Consider the following 10,224-nt stretch of genomic DNA (forward strand, 5'->3'; position numbering starts at 1 on the left):
TTGATGCCTTTGAACTGTGGTATTGAAGAAGACTCTTGAGAGTCCCTTGGAGTGCAAGGAGATCCAACCAGTCCATCCTAAAAAAAAAAAAAAAATCAGTCCTGAATATTCATTGGAAGGAATGATGCTGAAGCTGAAACTTCAATACTTTGACCACCTGACGCGGTGAACTGACTCTTTGGAAAAGACCCTGATGCTGGGAAAGATTGAAGACAGAAGGAGACGGGGAAGACAGAGGATGAGATTGTTGAATGGCATTATTGACTCGATGGACATGAGTTTTAGTAAGCTCCAAGAGTGTGTGATGGACAGGGAAGCCTGGTGTCCTGCAGTCCATAGGGTCTCAAAGAGTCAGACACAACTGAATGAACTGAACTGAACTGAATTACCATAGCACTCTGTGAATTCTTCTCTATTACAGAATTGATCACATTATATTTTCATCATTTTTTCTACCAATTAGATTGTGAGTTTGAGTACTGTGTTATAATCATATCTTTATCTCTAATGCTTCATATAGTGTCTGGAAGCAATTAAGTACTCAATTGATATCTGGTGAGAGATGATGCAGAAATATAAAGTACTATAGGTAATGGCAAACCACTTCACATTCTTGCTTTGAGAACCTCATGAACAGTATGAAAGGCAAAAAAATATGACACTGAAAGATGAACTCCCCAGGTCGGTAGATGCCCAATATGCTATTGGATAAGAGAAGGGATATAGCTCCAGAAAGAAAGAAGAGGCTGAGCCAAAGTAGAAACAACACCTAGTTGTGGATGTACCTGGTGGTGAAAGTAAAGTTAGATTCTGTAAAGAGCAATATTACATAGGAAGCTGGAATATTAGGTCCATGAATCAAGGTAAATTGAAAGTGGTCAAACAGAAGATGGCAAGAGTGAACATCAACATTTTAGGAATCAGTGAGCTAAAATGGATGTGAATGGGAGAATTTAATTCAGATAATAGTTATTCTACTATTGTGGGCAAGAATCCCTTAGAAGAAATGGAGTAGCCCTCGTAGTCAAGAAAAGCGTCTGAAATCCAGTGTAATCTCAAAAATGACAAAATGATCTCAGTTTGTTTCCAAGGCAAATGATTCAATATAACAGTAATCTAAGACTATGCCCCAACCACTAATGCTGAAGAAACTGAAGTTGAATGGTTCTATGAAGACCTACAAGACTTTCTAGAACTAATACCCAAAAAAGATGTCCTTTTCATCATAGAGGACTGAAATGCCAAGGTAGGAAGTCAAGAGATACCTGGAGTAACAGACAAGTTTGGCCTTAGAGTACAAAATGAAGCAGGGCACAGGGTAACAGAGTTTTGCCAAGAGAATGCACAGTTCATAGCAAACACCCTCTTTCAGCAACACAAGTGACGACTCTACACATGGACACCACTGGATGGTCAATATCGAAATGAGATTGACTATATTCTGTGCAGCCAAATATACAGAAGTTCTATACAGTCAGCAAAAACAAGTCTGGGAGCTGACTATGGCTCAGATATTGAACTCCTTATTGCAAAATTCAGACTTGAATTGAAGAAAGTAGGGAAAACCACTAGATAATTCAGGTATGACCTGAATCAAATCTCTTATGATTATACAGTGGAAATGACAAGTAGATTCAAGGGATTAGATCTGATAGGTGGTGCCTCAAGAACTATGGATGGAGGTTCATAAAGTTATACAGGAGGCAGTGATCAGGACCATGCCCAAGAAAAAGAAATGTAAGGAGTCAGGCTTTACAAATAGCTGAGAAAAGAAGATAAGTGAAAGGCAAAGGGGAAAAGGAAAGATAAACCCATTTGAATGCAGAGTTCCAAAAAATAGCAAGGAGAGATGATAAAGCCTTCCTAAATGAGCAATGCAAAAAAAAAAAAAAAAAAAAAAAAAAAAAAAAAAAAAAAAAAAAAAAAAAAGGAAAAAGGAAAACAAAGACTGGGGAAGACTAGAGCTCTCTTCAAGAAAATTACAGATACCATGGAGACATTTCATGCAAAGATGGGCACAATAAAGGACAGAAGCAGTAAGGACCTAACAGAAGCAAAACAAATTAAGAAGAGGTGGCAGGAATACACAGAAGAACTATACAAAAAAGATCTTAATGTCCTGGATAACCACAATGGCGTGGTCACTCACCTAGAGCGTGACATCCTGGAATGTGAAGTCAAGTGGGCCTTAGGAAGCATTTCTATGAACAAAGCTAGTGGAAGTGATAGAATTCCAGCTGAGCTATTTCAAATCCTAAAAAATGATGCTGTGAAAGTGCTGCACTCAAAATGCCAGCAAATTGGAAAACTCAGCAGTGGCCACAAGACTGGAAAACATCACTCTTCATCCAGTCCCAAAGAAGGGCAATGCCAAAGAATGTTCAAACTATGACAGAATTGCACTCATTTCACATGTTAGCATGTAGTGCTCAAAATCTCCCAAGCTAGGCTTCAACAGTATGTGAACCGATAATTTCCAGATGTACAAGCTGAATTTAGAAAAGGCACAGGAACTAGAAATGAAATTGCTAACATTCATTAGATGATAGAGAAACCAAGGGAATTCCAGGTAAACATCTACTTCTGCTTCTTTGACAACACCAAAGCCTTTGACTCTGCAGATCACAACAAACTGTGCAAAATTTTTAAAGAGATGGGAATACCAGACCACCTTACCTGCCTCCTGAGAAAACTGTATGCAGGTCAAGATGCAAGAGTTAGAACCAGACATGGAACAACAGACTGTTTCAAAATTGGAAAAGGAGTACGTTTAGGCTGTATACTGTCATCCTGCTTATTTAACTTCTTTGCAAAGTACATCATGCAAAAATTCAGTCTGGATGAAGCTCCGGCTGCAATCAAGACTGCTTGGGGTAATATCAATACTTTCAGATATGCAGATAACACCACCGTAATGGCAGAAAGTGAAGAGGAACTAAATAGCCTCTTAATGAGGGTGAAAGAGGAGAATAATAAAGCTATCTTAAAACTCAGCATTCAAACAAACGAAGATCATGGCACCCAGTCCTATCATTTCATGGCAAATAGATGGGTGAAAATTGGAAACAGTGACAGACTTTATTTTCTTGGGCTCCAAAATCACTGTGGATGGTGACTGCTGCCGTGAAATTAAAAGATGCTTACTCCTTGGAAGAAAAGCTATGCAAATCTAGACAGCATATTAAAAAGTAGAGACATACTTTGCTGACAATGGTCCCTATAGTCAAAGCTACGGTTTTTCTTGTAGTCATATACGGAAGAGAGATTTAGACCATAAAGAAGACTGAGCACTGAAGAACTGATGCTTTTCAACTGTGGTGCTGGAGAAGACTCTTGGGAGTCCCTTGGGCAGCAAGGAGATCAAACCAGTCAGTCTTAAAGGAAATCAGTTCTGAATGTTCATTGCAAGGACTGATGCTGAAACTGAAGCTCCAATATTTTGGCCACCTGATGTGAAGAACTGACCCATTGAAAAAGACCCTGATGCTGGGAAAGATTGAAGGCAGGAGAAAAGGGGCGACAGAGGATGAGATGGTTGGATGGCATCATCGACTCAATGGACATGAGTTTGAACAAACTCTGGGACATAGTGAAGGGCAGGGAAGCCTGGCATGCTCTAGTCCATGGGATCGTAAAGAGTCAGATATGACTTAGCAACTGAACAACAACAACACTTTAAACCTTGAACTGTGGGGAATCTAAAATCTTTTCTACACATATTCATAATTTCGCAAGCTTCAGTGTTGAAATCTGGATGAAGACTTTCGGATATAACAAAATGCCACATCAAAATTTTGTCTCCTTCCAAAAAGGACCCTATTAATAGCAAGTTTTCTGAGACATCATGTCCATAGAACAAGAGATAAAAACTTTCGAAGATAGAACATTTTAGCAAAGCTAACAGAATTTAAGCTTCATAGTTTTTGTGTTTGGCTGATATGACTAAAATTACTTGAGCCTGAAAGAATTTGGTACGGTTACTTTGATCAGCCTAGAGTCATACACAACTGAGCACCTAACACTTTCACTCTCAATGGTTGAATTTTATTGCTGAATATGTGAGTTAATTAATTGCATGATCAACAATTTGTTCTTTACACTGAAATACAAAATCCAAAAATTTTGTGACCAACTAGGTAACTATTGATGTAAATAATACTTTCCTTTAATACAGTATGAAAGCTAGAAGTGATAAGTAAAAAGTGGCACTGTTTACTAAATATCTGTCCTTTAACACCATTAAAAAATATTAATTGAGAATTCATGAGGTACATAGCAACCATATAAGCGTAAGGGAATATCAAGATGAATTTTGCCACATTCATTTTATTAAGAAATTTGCAATCCAAGTGGAAAAGTAATGAAGATATTTCCTCCCAATATTTTATAGTATCTCCACTTGAAATATACTGTTTTGCATGTACAAATGTGTTTGAAAAACCTCAGTTCAGTTCAGTTCAGTCGCTCAGTTGTGTCCGACTTTTTGCTGGGACTGCAGCACGCCAGGCTTCCCTGTCCATCACCAACTCCCAGAGTTTGCTCAAACTCATGTCTATGGAGTCAGTGATGCCATCCAACCATCTCATCCTCTGTCATCCACTTCTCCTTCAGCCTTCAATCTTTTCCAGCATCAGGGTCTTTGACAGTGAGTCAATTCTTCACATCAGGTGGCCAAATTATTGGAGTTTCAACTTTATCATCAGTCCTTCCAATGAATATTCATGATTGATTTCCTTTAGGATTGACTGGTTGGCTCTCCTTGCACTCCAAGGGACTCTCAAGAGTCCTCTCCAACACCACAGTTCAAAAGCATTAAAAGACTGTGGCTAATTTATATTAACAACCATTTTCATTAGGACATTCCCTTTTATAATATTGACTATTTTTATTCCTTACAGCAAGACACACATGCAACTCTTCTTAACCATCTCCTGAAATTTTTCCACTTCCCCACATGCCACCCCATCCACAGACATGTAAAACTATCTTTAACCCCACAACAACCTGAAAACTTAGTAGTTAATTATTTTATTGAAAGTATGAAAAAGAGAGCACCATATCTCCACTGGATTAAAACATGTATATTTTTTGCACTTTCATGTGTATGTTATGGCCAAATATCTTTTTTTATACTACAATTTTTAGATGCAAAAAAGGTAAAAATTTATTTCAAAAGAGATAATAAATGGTAGAATATACTAAAACCATATGTGAGAACTTTCAGAGACTCATAGTAGTTTTTAGATGAGCAAATGAGAACTATTAGAATTCTGTGCTAGTTTGTTTTCTTTTTACAATAATAGAGTAAGGGATAGAAATTTCTAGAAGAGTCTAAAAGGTCCAGAACTTTAAAAAAACACTTTTGCTTTATTTTGAGTTTATGAATTTAAAACATACCAAAAAAATCCAGAAAAAAGTACAAATTATTTTAGTGCTTAATGCCACATCTTATTTGTCCATTCCTCTGTTATGAACATTTAGGTTGCTTCCATGTCTCGGCTACTGCAAATAGTGCTGCTATGAACATTGGGGTGCATGAATTTTTCGAATTATGGTTTTCTCCAGATATATGACCAAGAGTGGAATTGCTGAATCATATGTTAACTTTATTTTTAGTTCTTTAAGGAACAACCATTCAGTTTTCTTTGGTGGTTGCACCAATTTACTTTCCCATCAACAGTGTAGGAGGCTTCCTTTCTCTCCTATCACTTATTATTTATAAACTCTTTTTTTATAGTTTTATTTTTATGGGAGTATATTTGCTTTACAATGTTGTGTTAGTTTCTACTGAACAACAAAGTGAATTAGCTATAAGTATACATATATCCCTTCCCTCGTGAGCCTCCCTCCCACATCCCCATCCCACCCCTCTAGGTCATCACAGAGCACCAAGCTGAGTTCCCTGTTCTATACAGTAGCTTCCCACCAGATATCTGTTTTACACATGATAGTGTATATATGTTAGTGCTACTCTTCTAATTCATCCCATGCTACACTTCCCCCATTGTGTTAACATGTCCATTCTCTATGCCTGTATCTCTATTCCTGCCCTGCAAATAGGTTCATTTGTGTCATTTTTCCAGATTCCATATATATGCATTGATATACACTGTTTTTTCTTTCTTGTTAATTTTTTTAAAATTTATTTTTAATTGGGTGAAAATTCCTTTACAATATTGTATTGGTTTATGCTATATAACAATGCAAATCAGTTATACTTATACATACATCGCCTCCCTCTTGAGCCTCTCTCTCCTCCTCCCAACCTACCCTTCTAAGTGATCAAGAGAGCCAGGCTTGGCTCCCTGTGTTATATAGCAACTTCTTATCAGCTATCTATTTTACACATGGCAGTGTATATATGTTGATGCTACTTTCTCTATTTGTTCCACTATCTCCTTCCCCTACTGTGTCCACAAGTCCATTCTCTATATCATAATCTCTACTGCTTCTCTGCAAATAGGTTCATTATACCATTTTTCCTGATTCCATATATATGCATTAATAGGCAATATTTGTTTTTTCTTTCTGGCTTACTTCACTCTGTATGACAGACTCTAGGTTCATCCACATTACTACAGTGATGCAATTCCATTCCTTTTCATGGCTGAGTGATATTCCATTGTCTATATGTACCTTATCTTCTTTACATTTCTCTGTCAATGGACATTTAGGTTCTTTCCATGTCCTGGCTATTGTAAATAGTGCTGCAATGAACACTGGGGTGCATGTGTCTTTTTGAATTATGATTTTTCTTAGGGTACATGCCCAGTAGTGGAATTGCTGAGTCATATAGGATTGGGGGCAGGAGGAGAAGGGGATGACAGAGGATGGCATCACCAACTCGATGGACATAGATTTGAGTAAACTCCGGGAGTTGGTGATGAACAGGGAGGCCTGGTATGCTGCGATTCATGGGGTCACAAAGAGTCGGACATGACTGAGCAACTGAACTGACTGACTGACTGACTGATAGAAGTTTTATTTTTTAGCTTTTTAAGGAACTTCTACACTGTTATCCATAGTGGCTGTATTAATTTACACTCCAACTCACAGTGCAATAGTGTTCCCTTTTCTCCACACCCTCTTCAGTACTTATGGTTTATAAATTTTTTGATGATGGTCATTCTGACTGCTGTGAAGTGGTACCTCATTGTAGGTTTGATTTACATTTCTCTACTAATTAGCGGCATTGAATATCTTTTAATGTGCTTGTAGGCCATTTGTATGTCTAGAAAGAAGAGCAATTAAAGAGGATAGGGAAATGCACTTTGAGTCTGAAAATGTTTACAAATACATTTTTGATTGTTGTGATAAAAAATAAAAGAATAAATAAGGAATAAGGAATAAAAGATAAAAAATAAAAGATAGGAAAAAAATCATTTGAACTACTTGATTACCATGATTCAACAGGTTCAGATTTTTTATAAATTCTTCATTTAAAAAGACCACAGAATCATTTCTCAGGCTCTGATCATGTGCCTCCAAAGAGACAAATGAGAGAAAACACAAAAGTAGGTCGTAGAATTAAGAGTATGATTACAAAAGATATTACATGAATTATTTTCTTTGGTTTTTACTGAGGGAAATTAATGATAAAGCTTTCCTGAAACTGTTTAGTAAATCAAAGGTATCAGAAAAAATTTATTTTAAATGTTTAGATAGTCTATGCCTTTTCTATCCAATATAGTAGCCACTAGCCAGATTTAGTTATTTAAATTTAAATTCATTATAATAAGATAGCCCATTTCTTAGTCATACTAACTGAATTTTAATTCCACTATAACCACATATGGCTAGTGGTTGACATATTGGGCAGCATAGATTTATAGAACATTTCTGTCATTGCAGAAAGGTATATTTGAAATCACTTGTCAGATCTTAGTCAATGTACTAGATGTAGGAGGATCATAAGAACTAGAGAACATCTCTTAGTTTGAAGGAACTCACAGTTAAAATTCTGCAGTAGATGACCGCAAAGTGTAAGATTTTTGTTTGTTTGTTTTTATAAATGGCCACTTCAATCCATAAGGATAGAATTCTGAGAACTATAGACCAATAATTCTTATTCTTACATTGTGGGCAAGGTGGAAGATTAACAGCAATATCATCAAATGCTTAAGAAAGCATAACCTACTAGGTAAAAATGATCATGATTTCTATAAGGAAAATTATGATTGACAAAATCAACTAGGGTTTTTTGCACATTTTTAGTAAGGAAGTTGAAATGGTTATAACTTATTTAGACTTTCAAAAAAATTCCATAAGTTTCCACACCAGAGGCCTTTAAAAGTGTCTGTCATTGACTAGTTGGTCTCCAAAATTCCTTCCAAACTAACATCTGACACTGACCTTCATGACAATGAACTGCCAAGCTGACAACGATAATCTGCATGGAGATCTCCCAAGGCTAGTTGAGTGGGTAGGACTCAACAGATAAGCTTCAATGAGCTAAATGTTATTTATTAGAAAATGGGCTTCAAACAATAACCTTGACATTTAACATACTGAAAACACAGAGTTGAAGGATAGCAAAATAAATAAGAGCTCCTTTGATTCTTCAAAGGAAGCTGAAGCAAATTTAAAATATAATATGCCAGAAAGGATATAAAATCTTAGCAGTGACTATCATAGAATCTTACCTGCTATCTAGTATTTAATTCCACCTGAAGATGTCACTCCTGTCTCCTCCTACCCTCTTTTGGAATAATTTCCAGTTTTGAGGAGTGTACCCTTCACTAGACCAATCTGTTTAATTATTCTCTAACTGCTAGAAAATAGATATATTACATTGAACTGAAGTTTTCCTCCGTTAATTTCCACCATTGGTTTTGGTTCTGCCTTTTGGAACTAGGCAAAATAAACATAATCTTTCTTCCCCTTATATTCCCTACATATGCTTTAAGACACCTATCATGTACATCATGTACATATATTTCCCTGCCCCTAGTGGGGATGCAGACATTAAAAAAATAACCGCCCAGATTAGAACATAGGTGCAAAGTACATATATATATACTTATATATACTATATATATATATAACATATATATATATAACACGTATATATATATATAACATATATATAGTATGTGTGTATATATATATGTATATATATATGTGTGTGTGTGTATATATATATGTGTATATATATATATATGTGTGTGTGTATATATATATATATAAAAAACACAAAGATGTGTTACTGAGGGAGACACAGCTTCCTGCAAGAGGGTATAGCAAAGGAACCTGATTCAGACCTGTCCATTGTTTCATGGATCTTTATAATCTCCCTGGACACCAGGGATAATCATGTTCATCTGTCTTCCCACACAACCCATCAAAATTTTGGGCTAAAGAGATTTTCAACCAATGTTTATTTTAAAAAACATTTTATTTTGAAATTATTTTAGATTACAGACAATTTGAAAAAAATGCACAGTGAGTCCTGGATTACTTTGACTCTGCTTCCTCCAATGTTCACATCTTACATAAGTATTTGTTGTTCAGTCTCTAAGTCCTGTTTGACTTTTTCCACTCCATGGACTGCAGCACGCCAGGCTTCCCTGCCCTTCACTATCTCCCAAAGTTTGTTCAAACCCATGTCCATTGAGTCCATGATGCCATCCAAACATCTCATTCTTTGTCACCCCCTTCTTCTCCTGCCCTCAATCTTTCCTTGCATTGGGGTCTTTTCCAATGAGTTGACTCTTCCCATAAGGCCAAAGTATTGGAGGTTCAGCTTCAGCATCAGTCCTTGCAATGAATATTCAGGGTTGATTGCCTTTAGGATTGACTGGCTTGATCTCCTTGTTGTCCAAGGAACTCTCAAGAGTCTTCTGCAGAACTGCAGTTCAAAAGCATCAATTCTTCAGCACTCAGCCATGTTTATGGTCCAACTCTCACATCCATACCTGACTATTGGAAAACCCAAAGCTTTGACTACACAGAATTTTGTCAGCAAAATGATGTCTCTGCTTTTTAATGTGCTGTCTAGGTTGGTCATAGCTTATCTTCCAAGGATCAAACATCTTTATTTCATGGCTGCAGTCACCATCCGCAGTGATTTTGGAGCCCAAGAAAATGAGTCTGTCACTGTTTCCGTTTCTCCACATCTATTTGCCATGAAGTGATGGGACCAAATGCTATGGTCTTAGTTTTTTGAATGTTGAGTTTCAAGCCAGCTTTTTCACTCTCCTCTTTCACTTTCATCAAGACGCTCTT

This window comes from Cervus canadensis, chromosome X, assembly GCF_019320065.1.
Source record: "Cervus canadensis isolate Bull #8, Minnesota chromosome X, ASM1932006v1, whole genome shotgun sequence".
Classification (NCBI taxonomy): Eukaryota; Metazoa; Chordata; class Mammalia; order Artiodactyla; family Cervidae; genus Cervus; species Cervus canadensis.